Source organism: Amblyomma mixtum, chromosome 1, assembly GCF_055824585.1.
Source record: "Amblyomma mixtum isolate Tamu chromosome 1, ASM5582458v1, whole genome shotgun sequence".
NCBI classification, from domain to species: Eukaryota; Metazoa; Arthropoda; class Arachnida; order Ixodida; family Ixodidae; genus Amblyomma; species Amblyomma mixtum.
In genome coordinates, this window is record NC_143012.1 from 124,554,449 (window position 1) to 124,576,280 (window position 21,832).

Below are 21,832 nucleotides of genomic sequence, written 5' to 3' on the forward strand. Positions count from 1 at the left end.
CCGAAACTCCAAAATTCCAAAAATCCAAAACTCCAAAAATCCAAAACTCAAAAACTCCAAAACTAAAAAACTCTAAAAATCCAAAACTCAAAAATCCAAAACTCCAAAAATCCAAAACTCCGAAAATTGAAAATTTCAAAACTCCAAAACTCTAAAACTCCAAAACTCCACCACCCCGGAACTCCAAAACTACAAAATTCTTAAACTCCAAGACCCCGAATCTCCAAAACGCCGAAACTCCAAGTCACCAAAACACCAAAACTCCAAAAATCCGAAACTGAAAATCCGGAACTCCAAAACTCCAAAACTCCAAAGCTCTAAAACTCCAAAAGTCCAATAATCCGAAACTCCAAAAGTCCAAACTCCAAAAATCCACAACTCCGAAAATCCAAAACTCCAAAAATCCAAAACTTGAAAACTCCAAAACTGCAAAAATGCGAAACACCAAAATTCGAAACTTCACAACTCCGAATCTCCAAAACTGCGAAACTCCCAAACTCAAAAACTCTGAAACTCCAACACTCCGAAACTCGGAAACTCCAAAACTCCGAACCTCTAAAACTCCACAACCCCGAATCTCCACAACTCCGAAACTCCAAAAATCCATACCTCCAAAAATCAAAAATTGTAAAACTCGAAAACTCCAATAATCCAAAACTCCGAAACTCCAAAACTCCAAAAGTGCAAAAATCCAAATCTCCAAAACTCAAAAACTCAAAAACTCCAAAACTCCAAAAATCCAAAAATCCAAAACTCAAAAATCCAAAACATAAAAACTCCAAACTCCAAAAATCCGAAACTCAAAAATTTCAAAACTCCAAAACTATAAAACTCTAAAACTCCAAAACTCCAACACTCCGAAACTCCGACACTCCAAAACTCCAAAACTACAAAACTACAAAATTCCGAAACTCCAAGACCCTGAATCTCCAAAACGCCGAAACTCCAAATCTCCGAAACTCCACAACCCTGCATCTCCAAAACTCCGAAACTCCAAAACTCTAAAACTCCAAAACTTCGAAACTCCGAAACTCCAAAACTCCAAAACTCCGAAACTGCAAAACTTCGAAACTCCGAAACTGCGAAACTCCGGTACTCCGAAACTCCAAAACTCCAAAACTCAAAAATTCCGAAACTCCACTACCCTGAATCTCCAAAACTCCGAAACTCCAAAAGCGCAAAAATCCAAAACTCCAAAACTCAAAAACTTCAAAACTCCAAAATTCCAAAACTCCAAAACCCTGAATCTCCAAAACTCCGCAACTCCAAAACTCCGAAAATCCAAAACTGCACAAATCCAGAACTCCGAAAATCGAAAACTTAAAAACTCCAAAACTCCAAAAATCTGAAACTCTAAAATTTCAAAACTCCAAAACTCTAGTAGTCTAAAACTCTAAAGCTCAAACACTCCGAAACTTCAAAACTAAAAACCTACAAAATTCCGAAACATCAAGACCCCGAATCTCCAAACTGCCGAAACTCCAAATCTCCGAAACTCCGAAACTGAAAATCCGGAACTCCAAAACTCCAAAGCTCTAAAACTCCAAAAGTCCAATAATCCGAAACTCCGAAAGTCCAAAACTCCAAAAATCCAAAACTCCAAAAATCCAAAACTCGAAAACGCCAAAACTCCAAAAATCCAAAACTCCGAAAATCGAAAACTTAAAAACTCCAAAACTCCCAAAATCCGAAACTAAAATTTCAAAACTCCAAAACTCTAAAACTAAAACTCCAAAACTCCAACACCCCGAAACTCCAAAACTACAAAATTCTTAAACTCCAAGACCCGAATCTCCAAAACGCCGAAACTCCAAATCTCTGAAACTCCAAAAATTCGAAACTCAAAAAGTGCAAAAATCCAAAACTCCAAAACTCCAAAACGCCGAAACTCCAAATCTCCGAAACTCCAAAATTCCAAAAATCCAAAACTCCAAAAATCCAAAACTCAAAAACTCCAAAACTAAAAAACTAAAAATCCAAAACTCAAAAATCCAAAACTCCGAAAATTGAAAATTTCAAAACTCCAAAACTCTAAAACTCCAAAACTCCACCACCCCGAAACTCCAAAACTACAAAATTCTTAAACTCCAAGACCCCGAATCTCCAAAACGCCGAAACTCCAAGTCACCGAAACTCCAAAACTCCAAAAATCCGAAACTGAAAATCCGGAACTCCAAAACTCCAAAACTCCAAAGCTCTAAAACTCCAAAAGTCCAATAATCCGAAACTCCAAAAGTCCAAACTCCAAAAATCCAAAACTCCGAAAATCCAAAACTCCAAAAATCCAAAACTTGAAAACTCCAAAACTGCAAAAATGCGAAACACCAAAATTCGAAACTTCACAACTCCGAATCTCCAAAACTGCGAAACTCCCAAACTCAAAAACTCTGAAACTCCAACACTCCGAAACTCGGAAACTCCAAAACTCCGAACCTCTAAAACTCCACAACCCCGAATCTCCACAACTCCGAAACTCCAAAAATCCATACCTCCAAAAATCAAAAATTGTAAAACTCGAAAACTCCAATAATCCAAAACTCCGAAACTCCAAAACTCCAAAAGTGCAAAAATCCAAATCTCCAAAACTCAAAAACTCAAAAACTCCAAAACTCCAAAAATCCAAAAATCCAAAACTCAAAAATCCAAAACATAAAAACTCCAAACTCCAAAAATCCGAAACTCAAAAATTTCAAAACTCCAAAACTATAAAACTCTAAAACTCCAAAACTCCAACACTCCGAAACTCCGACACTCCAAAACTCCAAAACTACAAAACTACAAAATTCCGAAACTCCAAGACCCTGAATCTCCAAAACGCCGAAACTCCAAATCTCCGAAACTCCACAACCCTGCATCTCCAAAACTCCGAAACTCCAAAACTCTAAAACTCCAAAACTTCGAAACTTCGAAACTCCAAAACTCCAAAACTCCGAAACTGCAAAACTTCGAAACTCCGAAACTGCGAAACTCCGGTACTCCGAAACTCCAAAACTCCAAAACTCAAAAATTACGAAACTCCACTACCCTGAATCTCCAAAACTCCGAAACTCCAAAAGCGCAAAAATCCAAAACTCCAAAACTCAAAAACTTCAAAACTCCAAAATTCCAAAACTCCAAAACCCTGAATCTCCAAAACTCCGCAACTCCAAAACTCCGAAAATCCAAAACTCCACAAATCCAGAACTCCGAAAATCGAAAACTTAAAAACTCCAAAACTCCAAAAATCTGAAACTCTAAAATTTCAAAACTCCAAAACTCTAGTAGTCTAAAACTCTAAAGCTCAAACACTCCGAAACTTCAAAACTAAAAAACTACAAAATTCCGAAACATCAAGACCCCGAATCTCCAAACTGCCGAAACTCCAAATCTCCGAAACTCCGAAACTGAAAATCCGGAACTCCAAAACTCCAAAGCTCTAAAACTCCAAAAGTCCAATAATCCGAAACTCCGAAAGTCCAAAACTCCAAAAATCCAAAACTCCAAAAATCCAAAACTCGAAAACGCCAAAACTGCAAATATCCAAAACTCCAAAAATCCAAAACTTGAAAACTCCAAAACTGCAAAAATGCGAAACACCAAAATTCGAAACTTCACAACTCCGAATCTCCAAAACTGCGAAACTCCCAAACTCAAAAACTCTGAAACTCCAACACTCCGAAACTCGGAAACTCCAAAACTCCGAACCTCTAAAACTCCACAACCCCGAATCTCCACAACTCCGAAACTCCAAAAATCCATACCTCCAAAAATCAAAAATTGTAAAACTCGAAAACTCCAATAATCCAAAACTCCGAAACTCCAAAACTCCAAAAGTGCAAAAATCCAAATCTCCAAAACTCAAAAACTCAAAAACTCCAAAACTCCAAAAATCCAAAAATCCAAAACTCAAAAATCCAAAACATAAAAACTCCAAACTCCAAAAATCCGAAACTCAAAAATTTCAAAACTCCAGAACTATAAAACTCTAAAACTACAAAACTCCAACACTCCGAAACTCCGACACTCCAAAACTCCAAAACTACAAAACTACAATATTCTGAAACTCCAAGACCCTGAATCTCCAAAACGCCGAAACTCCAAATCTCCGAAACTCCACAACCCTGCATCTCCAAAACTCCGAAACTCCAAAACTCTAAAACTCCAAAACTTCGAAACTCCGAAACTCCAAAACTCCAAAACTCCGAAACTGCAAAACTTCGAAACTCCGAAACTGCGAAACTCCGGTACTCCGAAACTCCAAAACTCCAAAACTCAAAAATTCCGAAACTCCACTACCCTGAATCTCCAAAACTCCGAAACTCCAAAAGTGCAAAAAACCAAAACTCCAAAACTCAAAAACTTCAAAACTCAAAACTCCAAAACTCCGAAACTGCAAAACTTCGAAACTCCGAAACTGCGAAACTCCGGTACTCCGAAACTCCAAAACTCCAAAACTCAAAAATACCGAAACTCCACTACCCTGAATCTCCAAAACTCCGAAACTCCAAAAGCGCAAAAATCCAAAACTCCAAAACTCAAAAACTTCAAAACTCCAAAATTCCAAAACTCCAAAACCCTGAATCTCCAAAACTCCGCAACTCCAAAACTCCGAAAATCCAAAACTCCACAAATCCAGAACTCCGAAAATCGAAAACTTAAAAACTCCAAAACTCCAAAAATCTGAAACTCTAAAATTTCAAAACTCCAAAACTCTAGTAGTCTAAAACTCTAAAGCTCAAACACTCCGAAACTTCAAAACTACAAAACTACAAAATTCCGAAACATCAAGACCCCGAATCTCCAAACTGCCGAAACTCCAAATCTCCGAAACTCCGAAACTGAAAATCCGGAACTCCAAAACTCCAAAGCTCTAAAACTCCAAAAGTCCAATAATCCGAAACTCCGAAAGTCCAAAACTCCAAAAATCCAAAACTCGAAAACGCCAAAACTGCAAAAATCCAAAACTCCAAAAATCCAAAACTCCGAAAATCGAAAACTTAAAAACTCCAAAACTCCCAAAATCCGAAACTAAAATTTCAAAACTCCAAAACTAAAACTAAAACTCCAAAACTCCAACACCCCGAAACTCCAAAACTACAAAATTCTTAAACTCCAAGACCCGAATCTCCAAAACGCCGAAACTCCAAATCTCCGAAACTCCAAAAATTCGAAACTCAAAAAGTGCAAAAATCCAAAACTCCAAAACTCCAAAACGCCGAAACTCCAAATCTCCGAAACTCCAAAATTCCAAAAATCCAAAACTCCAAAAATCCAAAACTCAAAAACTCCAAAACTAAAAAACTCTAAAAATCCAAAACTCAAAAATCCAAAACTCCAAAAATCCAAAACTCCGAAAATTGAAAATTTCAAAACTCCAAAACTCTAAAACTCCAAAACTCCACCACCCCGGAACTCCAAAACTACAAAATTCTTAAACTCCAAGACCCCGAATCTCCAAAACGCCGAAACTCCAAGTCACCAAAACACCAAAACTCCAAAAATCCGAAACTGAAAATCCGGAACTCCAAAACTCCAAAACTCCAAAGCTCTAAAACTCCAAAAGTCCAATAATCCGAAACTCCAAAAGTCCAAACTCCAAAAATCCAAAACTCCGAAAATCCAAAACTCCAAAAATCCAAAACTTGAAAACTCCAAAACTGCAAAAATGCGAAACACCAAAATTCGAAACTTCACAACTCCGAATCTCCAAAACTGCGAAACTCCCAAACTCAAAAACTCTGAAACTCCAACACTCCGAAACTCGGAAACTCCAAAACTCCGAACCTCTAAAACTCCACAACCCCGAATCTCCACGACTCCGAAACTCCAAAAATCCATACCTCCAAAAATCAAAAATTGTAAAACTCGAAAACTCCAATAATCCAAAACTCCGAAACTCCAAAACTCCAAAAGTGCAAAAATCCAAATCTCCAAAACTCAAAAACTCAAAAACTCCAAAACTCCAAAAATCCAAAAATCCAAAACTCAAAAATCCAAAACATTAAGACTCCAAACTCCAAAAATCCGAAACTCAAAAATTTCAAAACTCCAAAACTATAAAACTCTAAAACTCCAAAACTCCAACACTCCGAAACTCCGACACTCCAAAACTCCAAAACTACAAAACTACAAAATTACGAAACTCCAAGACCCTGAATCTCCAAAACGCCGAAACTCCAAATCTCCCAAACTCCACAACCCTGCATCTCCAAAACTCCGAAACTCCAAAACTCTAAAACTCCAAAACTTCGAAACTCCGAAACTCCAAAACTCCAAAACTCCGAAACTGCAAAACTTCGAAACTCCGAAACTGCGAAACTCCGGTACTCCGAAACTCCAAAACTCCAAAACTCAAAAATTCCGAAACTCCACTACCCTGAATCTCCAAAACTCCGAAACTCCAAAAGCGCAAAAATCCAAAACTCCAAAACTCAAAAACTTCAAAACTCCAAAATTCCAAAACTCCAAAACCCTGAATCTCCAAAACTCCGCAACTCCAAAACTCCGAAAATCCAAAACTCCACAAATCCAGAACTCCGAAAATCGAAAACTTAAAAACTCCAAAACTCCAAAAATCTGAAACTAAAATTTCAAAACTCCAAAACTCTACTAGTCTAAAACTCTAAAGCTCAAACACTCCGAAACTTCAAAACTAAAAACCTACAAAATTCCGAAACATCAAGACCCCGAATCTCCAAACTGCCGAAACTCCAAATCTCCGAAACTCCGAAACTGAAAATCCGGAACTCCAAAACTCCAAAGCTCTAAAACTCCAAAAGTCCAATAATCCGAAACTCCGAAAGTCCAAAACTCCAAAAATCCAAAACTCCAAAAATCCAAAACTCGAAAACGCCAAAACTGCAAAAATCCAAAACTCCAAAAATCCAAAACTTGAAAACTCCAAAACTGCAAAAATGCGAAATACCAAAATTCGAAACTTCACAACTCCGAATCTCCAAAACTGCGAAACTCCCAAACTCAAAAACTCTGAAACTCCAACACTCCGAAACTCGGAAACTCCAAAACTCCGAACCTCTAAAACTCCACAACCCCGAATCTCCACAACTCCGAAACTCCAAAAATCCATACCTCCAAAAATCAAAAATTGTAAAACTCGAAAACTCCAATAATCCAAAACTCCGAAACTCCAAAACTCCAAAAGTGCAAAAATCCAAATCTCCAAAACTCAAAAACTCAAAAACTCCAAAACTACAAAAATCCAAAAATCCAAAACTCAAAAATCCAAAACATAAAAACTCCAAACTCCAAAAATCCGAAACTCAAAAATTTCAAAACTCCAGAACTATAAAACTCTAAAACTCCAAAACTCCAACACTCCGAAACTCCGACACTCCAAAACTCCAAAACTACAAAACTACAATATTCCGAAACTCCAAGACCCTGAATCTCCAAAACGCCGAAACTCCAAATCTCCGAAACTCCACAACCCTGCATCTCCAAAACTCCGAAACTCCAAAACTCTAAAACTCCAAAACTTCGAAACTCCGAAACTCCGAAACTCCAAAACTCCAAAACTCCGAAACTGCAAAACTTCGAAACTCCGAAACTGCGAAACTCCGTACTCCGAAACTCCAAAACTCCAAAACTCAAAAATTCCGAAACTCCACTACCCTGAATCTCCAAAACTCCGAAACTCCAAAAGCGCAAAAATCCAAAACTCCAAAACTCAAAAACTTCAAAACTCCAAAACTCCAAAACTCCGAAACTGCAAAACTTCGAAACTCCGAAACTGCGAAACTCCGGTACTCCGAAACTCCAAAACTCCAAAACTCAAAAATTCCGAAACTCCACTACCCTGAATCTCCAAAACTCCGAAACTCCAAAAGCGCAAAAATCCAAAACTCCAAAACTCAAAAACTTCAAAACTCCAAAATTCCAAAACTCCAAAACCCTGAATCTCCAAAACTCCGCAACTCCAAAACTCCGAAAATCCAAAACTCCACAAATCCAGAACTCCGAAAATCGAAAACTTAAAAACTCCAAAACTCCAAAAATCTGAAACTCTAAAATTTCAAAACTCCAAAACTCTAGTAGTCTAAAACTCTAAAGCTCAAACACTCCGAAACTTCAAAACTACAAAACTACAAAATTCCGAAACATCAAGACCCCGAATCTCCAAACTGCCGAAACTCCAAATCTCCGAAACTCCGAAACTGAAAATCCGGAACTCCAAAACTCCAAAGCTCTCAAACTCCAAAAGTCCAATAATCCGAAACTCCGAAAGTCCAAAACTCCAAAAATCCAAAACTCGAAAACGCCAAAACTGCAAAAATCCAAAACTCCAAAAATCCAAAACTCCGAAAATCGAAAACTTAAAAACTCCAAAACTCCCAAAATCCGAAACTAAAATTTCAAAACTCCAAAACTAAAACTAAAACTCCAAAACTCCAATACCCCGAAACTCCAAAACTACAAAATTCTTAAACTCCAAGGCCCGAATCTCCAAAACGCCGAAACTCCAAATCTCCGAAACTCCAAAAATTCGAAACTCAAAAAGTGCAAAAATCCAAAACTCCAAAACTCCAAAACGCCGAAACTCCAAATCTCCGAAACTCCAAAATTCCAAAAATCCAAAACTCCAAAAATCCAAAACTCAAAAACTCCAAAACTAAAAAACTCTAAAAATCCAAAACTCAAAAATCCAAAACTCCAAAAATCCAAAACTCCGAAAATTGAAAATTTCAAAACTCCAAAACTCTAAAACTCCAAAACTCCACCACCCCGGAACTCCAAAACTACAAAATTCTTAAACTCCAAGACCCCGAATCTCCAAAACGCCGAAACTCCAAGTCACCAAAACACCAAAACTCCAAAAATCCGAAACTGAAAATCCGGAACTCCAAAACTCCAAAACTCCAAAGCTCTAAAACTCCAAAAGTCCAATAATCCGAAACTCCAAAAGTCCAAACTCCAAAAATCCACAACTCCGAAAATCCAAAACTCCAAAAATCCAAAACTTGAAAACTCCAAAACTGCAAAAATGCGAAACACCAAAATTCGAAACTTCACAACTCCGAATCTCCAAAACTGCGAAACTCCCAAACTCAAAAACTCTGAAACTCCAACACTCCGAAACTCGGAAACTCCAAAACTCCGAACCTCTAAAACTCCACAACCCCGAATCTCCACAACTCCGAAACTCCAAAAATCCATACCTCCAAAAATCAAAAATTGTAAAACTCGAAAACTCCAATAATCCAAAACTCCGAAACTCCAAAACTCCAAAAGTGCAAAAATCCAAATCTCCAAAACTCAAAAACTCAAAAACTCCAAAACTCCAAAAATCCAAAAATCCAAAACTCAAAAATCCAAAACATAAAAACTCCAAACTCCAAAAATCCGAAACTCAAAAATTTCAAAACTCCAAAACTATAAAACTCTAAAACTCCAAAACTCCAACACTCCGAAACTCCGACACTCCAAAACTCCAAAACTACAAAACTACAAAATTCCGAAACTCCAAGACCCTGAATCTCCAAAACGCCGAAACTCCAAATCTCCGAAACTCCACAACCCTGCATCTCCAAAACTCCGAAACTCCAAAACTCTAAAACTCCAAAACTTCGAAACTCCGAAACTCCAAAACTCCAAAACTCCGAAACTGCAAAACTTCGAAACTCCGAAACTGCGAAACTCCGGTACTCCGAAACTCCAAAACTCCAAAACTCAAAAATTCCGAAACTCCACTACCCTGAATCTCCAAAACTCCGAAACTCCAAAAGCGCAAAAATCCAAAACTCCAAAACTCAAAAACTTCAAAACTCCAAAATTCCAAAACTCCAAAACCCTGAATCTCCAAAACTCCGCAACTCCAAAACTCCGAAAATCCAAAACTGCACAAATCCAGAACTCCGAAAATCGAAAACTTAAAAACTCCAAAACTCCAAAAATCTGAAACTCTAAAATTTCAAAACTCCAAAACTCTAGTAGTCTAAAACTCTAAAGCTCAAACACTCCGAAACTTCAAAACTAAAAACCTACAAAATTCCGAAACATCAAGACCCCGAATCTCCAAACTGCCGAAACTCCAAATCTCCGAAACTCCGAAACTGAAAATCCGGAACTCCAAAACTCCAAAGCTCTAAAACTCCAAAAGTCCAATAATCCGAAACTCCGAAAGTCCAAAACTCCAAAAATCCAAAACTCCAAAAATCCAAAACTCGAAAACGCCAAAACTCCAAAAATCCAAAACTCCGAAAATCGAAAACTTAAAAACTCCAAAACTCCCAAAATCCGAAACTAAAATTTCAAAACTCCAAAACTCTAAAACTAAAACTCCAAAACTCCAACACCCCGAAACTCCAAAACTACAAAATTCTTAAACTCCAAGACCCGAATCTCCAAAACGCCGAAACTCCAAATCTCTGAAACTCCAAAAATTCGAAACTCAAAAAGTGCAAAAATCCAAAACTCCAAAACTCCAAAACGCCGAAACTCCAAATCTCCGAAACTCCAAAATTCCAAAAATCCAAAACTCCAAAAATCCAAAACTCAAAAACTCCAAAACTAAAAAACTAAAAATCCAAAACTCAAAAATCCAAAACTCCAAAAATCCAAAACTCCGAAAATTGAAAATTTCAAAACTCCAAAACTCTAAAACTCCAAAACTCCACCACCCCGAAACTCCAAAACTACAAAATTCTTAAACTCCAAGACCCCGAATCTCCAAAACGCCGAAACTCCAAGTCACCGAAACTCCAAAACTCCAAAAATCCGAAACTGAAAATCCGGAACTCCAAAACTCCAAAACTCCAAAGCTCTAAAACTCCAAAAGTCCAATAATCCGAAACTCCAAAAGTCCAAACTCCAAAAATCCAAAACTCCGAAAATCCAAAACTCCAAAAATCCAAAACTTGAAAACTCCAAAACTGCAAAAATGCGAAACACCAAAATTCGAAACTTCACAACTCCGAATCTCCAAAACTGCGAAACTCCCAAACTCAAAACCTCTGAAACTCCAACACTCCGAAACTCGGAAACTCCAAAACTCCGAACCTCTAAAACTCCACAACCCCGAATCTCCACAACTCCGAAACTCCAAAAATCCATACCTCCAAAAATCAAAAATTGTAAAACTTGAAAACTCCAATAATCCAAAACTCCGAAACTCCAAAACTCCAAAAGTGCAAAAATCCAAATCTCCAAAACTCAAAAACTCAAAAACTCCAAAACTAAAAATCCAAAAATCCAAAACTCAAAAATCCAAAACATAAAAACTCCAAACTCCAAAAATCCGAAACTCAAAAATTTCAAAACTCCAAAACTATAAAACTCAAACTCCAAAACTCCAACACTCCGAAACTCCGACACTCCAAAACTACAAAACTACAAAACTACAAAATTCCGAAACTCCAAGACCCTGAATCTCCAAAACACCGAAACTCCAAATCTCCGAAACTCCACAACCCTGCATCTCCAAAACTCCGAAACTCCAAAACTCTAAAACTACAATATTCCGAAACTCCGAAACTCCGAAAATCCAGAACTCCAAAACTCCAAAACTCCAAAGCTCTAAAAATCGAAAAGTCCAATAATCCGAAACTCCGAAAGTCCGGAACTCAAAATCTCCAAAAGTGCAAAAATCCAAAACTCCAAAACTCGAAAGCTCCAAAACTCAAAAACACAATAATCCAAAACTCAAAAATCCAAAACCTAAAAACTCCAAACTCCAAAAATCCGAAACTCAAAAATTTCAAAACTACAAAACTCAAACTCTAAAACTCCAAAACTCCAACACTCCGAAACTCCGAAACTACAAAATTCCAAAACTACAAAACTACAAAATTCCGAAACTCCAAGACCCCGAATCTCCAAAACGCCGGAACTCCAAATCTCTGAAACTCCAAAACTCCAAAACTCCGAAACTCAGAAACTCAGGAACTCAGAAACTCCGAACCTCCAAAACTCCAAAACTGAAATTCCGAAACTCCAAAACTCCAAACCTCCAAAATTCCGAAACTCCAAAACCCCGAATCTCCAAAACTCGGAAACTCCAAAACTCCGAAACTCCGAAAATCCAGAACTCCAAAACTTCAAAACTCCAAAGCTCTAAAACTCAAAAACTCCAATAATCCGAAACTCCGAAAATCCGAAACTCCAAAAATTCAAAGCTCCGAAACACCAAAACTCCAAACTCCGAAACTCCACAACCCTGCATCTCCAAAACTCCGAAACTCCAAAACTCTAAAACTCCAAAACTTCGAAACTCCGAAACTCCAAAACTCCAAAACTCCGAAACTGCAAAACTTCGAAACTCCGAAACTGCGAAACTACGGAACTCCGAAACTCCAAAACTCCAAAACTCCAAAACTCAAAAATTCCGAAACTCCACTACCCTGAATCTCCAAAACTCCGAAACCCAAAAACTCCGAAAATCCAAAACTCCACAAATCCAGAACCCCATAAATCCAAACCTCGAAAACTCCACAACTCAAAAATTCCGAAACTCCGAAACTCCAACAATCAATACCTCCAAAACTACAGAATTCCGAAACTCCAAAACCCCGAATTTCCAGAACTCCGAAACTGCAATATTCCGAAACTCCAAAACTCCAAAAATTTGAAACTCCGAAACTCCAAAACTCCGAAACTCCAAAATTCCGAAACTCCACAACCCCAAATCTCCAAAACTCCGAAACTCCAAAACTCCGAAACTCCGAAAATCCAGAACTCCAACCCTCCAAAACTCCAAAACTCCAAAGCTCTAAAACTCCAAAAGTCCAATAATCCGAAACTCCGAAAGTCCAAACTCCAAAAATCCAAAACTCCGAAAATCCAAAACTCCAAAAATCCAAAACTTGAAAACTCCAAAACTGCAAAAATGCGAAACACCAAAATTCGAAACTTCACAACTCCGAATCTCCAAAACTGCGAAACTCCCAAACTCAAAAACTCTGAAACTCCAACACTCCGAAACTCGGAAACTCCAAAACTCCGAACCTCTAAAACTCCACAACCCCGAATCTCCACAACTCCGAAACTCCAAAAATCCATACCTCCAAAAATCAAAAATTGTAAAACTCGAAAACTCCAATAATCCAAAACTCCGAAACTCCAAAACTCCAAAAGTGCAAAAATCCAAATCTCCAAAACTCAAAAACTCAAAAACTCCAAAACTCCAAAAATCCAAAAATCCAAAACTCAAAAATCAAAAACATAAAAACTCCAAACTCCAAAAATCCGAAACTCAAAAATTTCAAAACTCCAAACTATAAAACTCTCAAACTCCAAAACTCCAACACTCCGAAACTCCGAAACTCCAAAACTCCAAAACTCAAAAATTCCGAAACTCCACTACCCTGAATCTCCAAAACTCCGCAACTCCAAAACTCCGAAAATCCAAAACTCCACAAATCCAGAACTCCGAAAATCGAAAACTTAAAAACTCCAAAACTCCAAAAATCTGAAACTCTAAAATTTCAAAACTCCAAAATCTAGTAGTCTAAAACTCTAAAGCTCAAACACTCCGAAACTTCAAAACTACAAAACTACAAAATTCCGAAATATCAAGCACCGAATCTCCAAACTGCCGAAACTCCAAATCTCCGAAACTCCGAAACTGAAAATCCGGAACTCCAAAACACCAAAGCTCTAAAACTCCAAAAGTCCAATAATCCGAAACTCCGAAAGTCCAAAACTCCAAAAATCCAAAACTCCAAAAATCCAAAACTCGAAAACGCCAAAACTCCAAAAATCCAAAACTCCGAAAATTGAAAACTTAAAAACTCCAAAACTCCCAAAATCCGAAACTAAAATTTCAAAACTCCAAAACTCTAAAACTAAAACTCCAAAACTCCAACACCCCGAAACTCCAAAACTACAAAATTCTTTAACTCCAAGACCCCGAATCTCCAAAACGCCGAAACTCCAAGTCACCGAAACACCAAAACTCCAAAAATCCGAAACTGAAAATCCGGAACTCCAAAACTCCAAAACTCCAAAGCTCTAAAACTCCAAAAGTCCAATAATCCGAAACTCCAAAAGTCCAAACTCCAAAAATCCAAAACTCCGAAAATCCAAAACTCCAAAAATCCAAAACTTGAAAACTCCAAAACTGCAAAAATGCGAAACACCAAAATTCGAAACTTCACAACTCCGAATCTCCAAAACTGCGAAACTCCCAAACTCAAAAACTCTGAAACTCCAACACTCCGAAACTCGGAAACTCCAAAACTCCGAACCTCTAAAACTCCACAACCCCGAATCTCCACAACTCCGAAACTCCAAAAATCCATACCTCCAAAAATCAAAAATTGTAAAACTCGAAAACTCCAATAATCCAAAACTCCGAAACTCCAAAACTCCAAAAGTGCAAAAATCCAAATCTCCAAAACTCAAAAACTCAAAAACTCCAAAACTCCAAAAATCCAAAAATCCAAAACTCAAAAATCCAAAACATAAAAACTCCAAACTCCAAAAATCCGAAACTCAAAAATTTCAAAACTCCAAAACTATAAAACTCTAAAACTCCAAAACTCCAACACTCCGAAACTCCGACACTCCAAAACTCCAAAACTACAAAACTACAAAATTCCGAAACTCCAAGACCCTGAATCTCCAAAACGTCGAAACTCCAAATCTCCGAAACTCCACAACCCTGCATCTCCAAAACTCCGAAACTCCAAAACTCTAAAACTCCAAAACTTCGAAACTCCGAAACTCCAAAACTCCAAAACTCCGAAACTGCAAAACTTCGAAACTCCGAAACTGCGAAACTCCGGTACTCCGAAACTCCAAAACTCCAAAACTCAAAAATTCCGAAACTCCACTACCCTGAATCTCCAAAACTCCGAAACTCCAAAAGCGCAAAAATCCAAAACTCCAAAACTCAAAAACTTCAAAACTCCAAAACTCCAAAACTCCGAAACTGCAAAACTTCGAAACTCCGAAACTGCGAAACTCCGGTACTCCGAAACTCCAAAACTCCAAAACTCAAAAATTCCGAAACTCCACTACCCTGAATCTCCAAAACTCCGAAACTCCAAAAGCGCAAAAATCCAAAACTCCAAAACTCAAAAACTTCAAAACTCCAAAATTCCAAAACTCCAAAACCCTGAATCTCCAAAACTCCGCAACTCCAAAACTCCGAAAATCCAAAACTCCACAAATCCAGAACTCCGAAAATCGAAAACTTAAAAACTCCAAAACTCCAAAAATCTGAAACTAAAATTTCAAAACTCCAAAACTCTAGTAGTCTAAAACTCTAAAGCTCAAACACTCCGAAACTTCAAAACTACAAAACTACAAAATTCCGAAACATCAAGACCCCGAATCTCCAAACTGCCGAAACTCCAAATCTCCGAAACTCCGAAACTGAAAATCCGGAACTCCAAAACTCCAAAGCTCTAAAACTCCAAAAGTCCAATAATCCGAAACTCCGAAAGTCCAAAACTCCAAAAATCCAAAACTCGAAAACGCCAAAACTGCAAAAATCCAAAACTCCAAAAATCCAAAACTCCGAAAATCGAAAACTTAAAAACTCCAAAACTCCCAAAATCCGAAACTAAAATTTCAAAACTCCAAAACTAAAACTAAAACTCCAAAACTCCAACACCCCGAAACTCCAAAACTACAAAATTCTTAAACTCCAAGACCCGAATCTCCAAAACGCCGAAACTCCAAATCTCCGAAACTCCAAAAATTCGAAACTCAAAAAGTGCAAAAATCCAAAACTCCAAAACTCCAAAACGCCGAAACTCCAAATCTCCGAAACTCCAAAATTCCAAAAATCCAAAACTCCAAAAATCCAAAACTCAAAAACTCCAAAACTAAAAAACTCTAAAAATCCAAAACTCAAAAATCCAAAACTCCAAAAATCCAAAACTCCGAAAATTGAAAATTTCAAAACTCCAAAACTCTAAAACTCCAAAACTCCACCACCCCGGAACTCCAAAACTACAAAATTCTTAAACTCCAAGACCCCGAATCTCCAAAACGCCGAAACTCCAAGTCACCAAAACACCAAAACTCCAAAAATCCGAAACTGAAAATCCGGAACTCCAAAACTCCAAAACTCCAAAGCTCTAAAACTCCAAAAGTCCAATAATCCGAAACTCCAAAAGTCCAAACTCCAAAAATCCACAACTCCGAAAATCCAAAACTCCAAAAATCCAAAACTTGAAAACTCCAAAACTGCAAAAATGCGAAACACCAAAATTCGAAACTTCACAACTCCGAATCTCCAAAACTGCGAAACTCCCAAACTCAAAAACTCTGAAACTCCAACACTCCGAAACTCGGAAACTCCAAAACTCCGAACCTCTAAAACTCCACAACCCCGAATCTCCACAACTCCGAAACTCCAAAAATCCATACCTCCAAAAATCAAAAATTGTAAAACTCGAAAACTCCAATAATCCAAAACTCCGAAACTCCAAAACTCCAAAAGTGCAAAAATCCAAATCTCCAAAACTCAAAAACTCAAAAACTCCAAAACTCCAAAAATCCAAAAATCCCAAACTCAAAAATCCAAAACATAAAAACTCCAAACTCCAAAAATCCGAAACTCAAAAATTTCAAAACTCCAAAACTATAAAACTCTAAAACTCCAAAACTCCAACACTCCGAAACTCCGACACTCCAAAACTCCAAAACTACAAAACTACAAAATTCCGAAACTCCAAGACCCTGAATCTCCAAAACGCCGAAACTCCAAATCTCCGAAACTCCACAACCCTGCATCTCCAAAACTCCGAAACTCCAAAACTCTAAAACTCCAAAACTTCGAAACTCCGAAACTCCAAAACTCCGAAACTGCAAAACTTCGAAACTCCGAAACTGCGAAACTCCGGTACTCCGAAACTCCAAAACTCCAAAACTCAAAAATTCCGAAACTCCACTACCCTGAATCTCCAAAACTCCGAAACTCCAAAAGCGCAAAAATCCAAAACTCCAAAACTCAAAAACTTCAAAACTCCAAAATTCCAAAACTCCAAAACCCTGAATCTCCAAAACTCCGCAACTCCAAAACTCCGAAAATCCAAAACTCCACAAATCCAGAACTCCGAAAATCGAAAACTTAAAAACTCCAAAACTCCAAAAATCTGAAACTCTAAAATTTCAAAACTCCAAAACTCTAGTAGTCTAAAACTCTAAAGCTCAAACACTCCGAAACTTCAAAACTAAAAAACTACAAAATTCCAAAACATCAAGACCCCGAATCTCCAAACTGCCGAAACTCCAAATCTCCGAAACTCCAAAACTGAAAATCCGGAACTCCAAAACTCCAAAGCTCTAAAACTCCAAAAGTCCAATAATCCGAAACTCCGAAAGTCCAAAACTCCAAAAATCCAAAACTCCAAAAATCCAAAACTCGAAAACGCCAAAACTGCAAAAATCCAAAACTCCAAAAATCCAAAACTCCCAAAATCCGAAACTAAAATTTCAAAACTCCAAAACTCTAAAACTAAAACTCCAAAACTCCAACACCCCGAAACTCCAAAACTACAAAATTCTTAAACTCCAAGACCCCGAATCTTCAAAACGCCGAAACTCCAAATCTCCGAAACTCCAAAAGTCCGAAACTCAAAAAGTGCAAAAATCCAAAACTCCAAAACTCCAAAACGCCGAGACTCCAAATCTCCGAAACTCCAAAACTCCAAAAATCCAAAACTCCAAAAATCCAAAACTCAAAAACTCCAAAACTAAAAAACTCTAAAAATCCAAAACTCAAAAATCCAAAACTCCAAAAATCCAAAACTCCGAAAATTGAAAATTTCAAAACTCCAAAACTCTAAAACTCCAAAACTCCACCACCCCGAAACTCCAAAACTACAAAATTCTTAAACTCCAAGACCCCGAATCTCCAAAACGCCGAAACTCCAAGCCACCGAAACTCCAAAACTCCAAAAATCCGAAACTGAAAATCCGGAACTCCAAAACTCCAAAACTCCAAAGCTCTAAAACTCCAAAAGTCCAATAATCCGCAACTCCAAAAGTCCAAACTCCAAAAATCCAAAACTCCGAAAATCCAAAACTTCAAAAATCCAAAACTTGAAAACTCCAAAACTGCAAAAATGCGAAACACCAAAATTCGAAACTTCACAACTCCGAATCTCCAAAACTGCGAAACTCCCAAACTCAAAAACTCTGAAACTCCAACACTCCGAAACTCGGAAACTCCAAAACTCCGAACCTCTAAAACTCCACAACCCCGAATCTCCACAACTCCGAAACTCCAAAAATCCATACCTCCAAAAATCAAAAATTGTAAAACTCGAAAACTCCAATAATCCAAAACTCCGAAACTCCAAAACTCCAAAAGTGCAAAAATCCAAATCTCCAAAACTCAAAAACTCAAAAACTCCAAAACTCTAAAAATCCAAAAATCCAAAACTCAAAAATCCAAAACATAAAAACTCCAAACTCCAAAAATCCGAAACTCAAAAATTTCAAAACTCCAAAACTATAAAACTCTAAAACTCCAAAACTCCAACACTCCGAAACTCCGACACTCCAAAACTCCAAAACTACAAAACTACAAAATTCCGAAACTCCAAGACCCTGAATCTCCAAAACGCCGAAACTCCAAATCTCCGAAACTCCACAACCCTGCATCTCCAAAACTCCGAAACTCCAAAACTCTAAAACTCCAAAACTTCGAAACTCCGAAACTCCAAAACTCCGAAACTGCAAAACTTCGAAACTCCGAAACTGCGAAACTCCGGTACTCCGAAACTCCAAAACTCCAAAACTCAAAAATTCCGAAACTCCACTACCCTGAATCTCCAAAACTCCGAAACTCCAAAAGCGCAAAAATCCAAAACTACAAAACTCAAAAACTTCAAAACTCCAAAATTCCAAAACTCCAAAACCCTGAATCTCCAAAACTCCGCAACTCCAAAACTCCGAAAATCCAAAACTCCACAAATCCAGAACTCCGAAAATCGAAAACTTAATGTTGTGTCCCCCCTCCTAACGACCACTCGCATCCTCCTCCTAACGACCACTCGCATCCTCCTCCTAACGACCACTTGCCCTTCGTCGCACGCTGTCGCCAGATGCCCCCCCACGGTGCGCCCCCGCACCCTCCTCCTGTTCTGGGAAGCCACTCCCTCCCGTGGACGCTTCTCCGCTCCCTCCTTTCTTCGGGCGGCCAGTTCGGCTCCTGCCTCGGTCGACGCTGGTCGCACCCTCATCGGCTTTAAATAAACGAAGTCTTAAAGTACCGTGTGCGTCTTTCGCTGCATTCAACACAGCGACCGGACACGACAGTGGCGACGAGAAAGTGGATTCGACCCGCGCTACGCAACGCTATTGACAAGCCATGGCTACGCGAGGGTTTCCCAATCAGATACCAGAGTTCAACGGCTCATCGTGGTCATCGTGGGTTGGACGCCTTCAGTTCTACTTTGAAGCTAACAACATCACAGACCCAGCCTTGAAGAGGGCCAACCTGCTGACGCTGTGCGGGGAGCAGACCTACGATACTGTCTGCGCCCTTATTCAGCCAAGCACACCAGCGGCAGTGTCTTACGACGACATCGTAAAAGCGCTGCAAAAGCACTACGACCCAAGGCCATCCGAGGTCTACAGCCGGGCTCGCTTCCAACGACGAGATCAACTGGGAGGAGAAACTGTGAGCGCCTACGTAGCCGCGCTCAAGAAGCTCGCTGCCGACTGCAATTTTGGAACGCTGTCGACAACAGCTACCGGGCAGGAGGGAGACGCAGCTTCTTCTGCTAACACCACCATGCTTCCCTTGGACGTGATGTTACGCGACAGATTTGTGTGCGGACTGAGTGACGAGTCACTGCAGCAGCGCCTGTTCGCTGAGAAGGACCTCACATTCAGCAAAGCTTACGACATCGCCGTTCGAGCGGAGAGCGCCGGTCACCAGCAGAGAGGGATTCGCCGGAACACCGAGCCGGTACACCAGACAAGCAACCAGGTGCGCAAGCCTTCTGTTGTTGTAAAATCGGTCAAAAAGGCACAACGCTGCTGGCGGTGTGACGACCAACACAACCCCCAGGGATGTCGATTCCAGTCAGCCACGTGTAATTTTTGCCACAAGCGAGGGCATATCGAAAGAGCATGCATTACGAAACGGAGACTTGCCAAGATAAAGTCACCTTCCCAGCCTAATCACAGCGTCAACGCCTCAGAGAATACGCCGCTATCTGATCTCCATGGAACAACATCAGCAACACCATCTGTGTTGTACGACCTGAACACCATGAATCTCGGCACGCGACCGAAGATTTTTACAGAAGTAAGCGTACATCACCAGCTGATTAAGTTCGAGGTGGACTCCGGCGCAGCCTGTACTCTGATCAGTGAGGACACGTTCCGAACTTCATGGCCATCTGACGCACCCGCCCTGCAACAAGACGACACGCACCTGCGAACGTGGTCAGGACAGAATCTGCCACTATTGGGCTCTGCCAACGTGCAGGTTAACTACAACGGCCAGACCCATACGCTACCTCTGCTTGTTGTGAAGGGCACAGGATCAAGCCTTCTAGGGAGAAACTGGTTTTCTCCACTAGGCGTGATGATATGCGGCATACACCAGACGCCGAGCCAGAACATGGTTGAGCAACTGCAAGAGAAATACGAAAGAGTATTCTCGGAAGAGATTCCAGGAAACGAAGGGCCCCCGGTCACACTGGAGTTGTTGGACAACGCGCAACCCAAATTTCTGAAGGCCAGGCCGGTGCCGTTTGCTCTCCGAGATTCAGTTGAAAAAGAGTTGGACAAACTGGAGCAGCAAGGTGTCATCGAGCCGACGCAGCATTCAGAATGGGCCACACCACTTGTCGTAGTTCGCAAGAAGAACGGAACCATACGCCTCTGCGGAGACTACCGGAGCACCGTCAATCTTGCGACTAAAGCGTCCTCTTACCCGCTACCGACACCTGAAGAAGTATTCAGTGTACTGCGTGGCGCAAGAGTCTTCAGCACATTGGACCTCACCCAGGCGTATCAGCAGCTGAAGGTGAGCGAGTCAACTGCTGAATTATTGGCAATTAACACACTGAAAGGCTTGTACAAAGTCAAGCGACTGCCTTTTGGCGTAGCTGCAGCCCCGGCCATATTTCAAAAATTCATGGAGACAGTGCTTCAGGGCATCCCAGGAGTTTGTGTCTACCTTGACGATGTCATCATCAGTGGCACTTCCACTGAAGAGCATGCAGTGCGCCTAGAGCTCGTTCTCGAAAGGCTAGCAAACGCTAATTTGTGCATAAGCAAATCGAAGTGCTGTTTTGCGGTGCCAGAGGTGCAATTTCTGGGACACCGAATTGATGCGGAAGGCATTCACCCTACCGAGGACAAAGTGCGAGCGATCACAGAAGCACGAGCTCCAACAAACAAGCAGGAGCTACAGGCTTTTCTCGGACTCTTGACGTTCTACGACCGGTTCTTGGAACAAAGAGCTACCGTGGCCAACGACTTATACCAACTCCTTCGGAAAGATGTGACATGGACATGGTCGCCACGCCATCAGCAGTCATTCGATGCCCTGAAAGACCTGATTCGAAGATGTACAGTCCTCCGCCACTACGACGAAAGGAAGCCTCTGCTTTTGGCTTGCGACGCATCACCGTACGGAGTCGGCGCGGTTCTATCGCAAACTGACGAGCAAGGAAGGGAAGCTCCCATCGCCTTCGCCTCACGTACGTTGTCGCAAGCAGAACGCAACTACGCGCAACTTGACAAAGAAGGGCTAGCCAACGTCTACGCGGCGACACATTTTCACCAGTACATTGCCGGCCGAAAGGTGACCTTTATAACCGATCACCGACCGCTATTGGGCATTCTGGGACCACAAAGGTCTATGCCACCAACTTTGTCTCCGCGAATGACACGTTGGTGCATCAAACTCTCAGCGTAC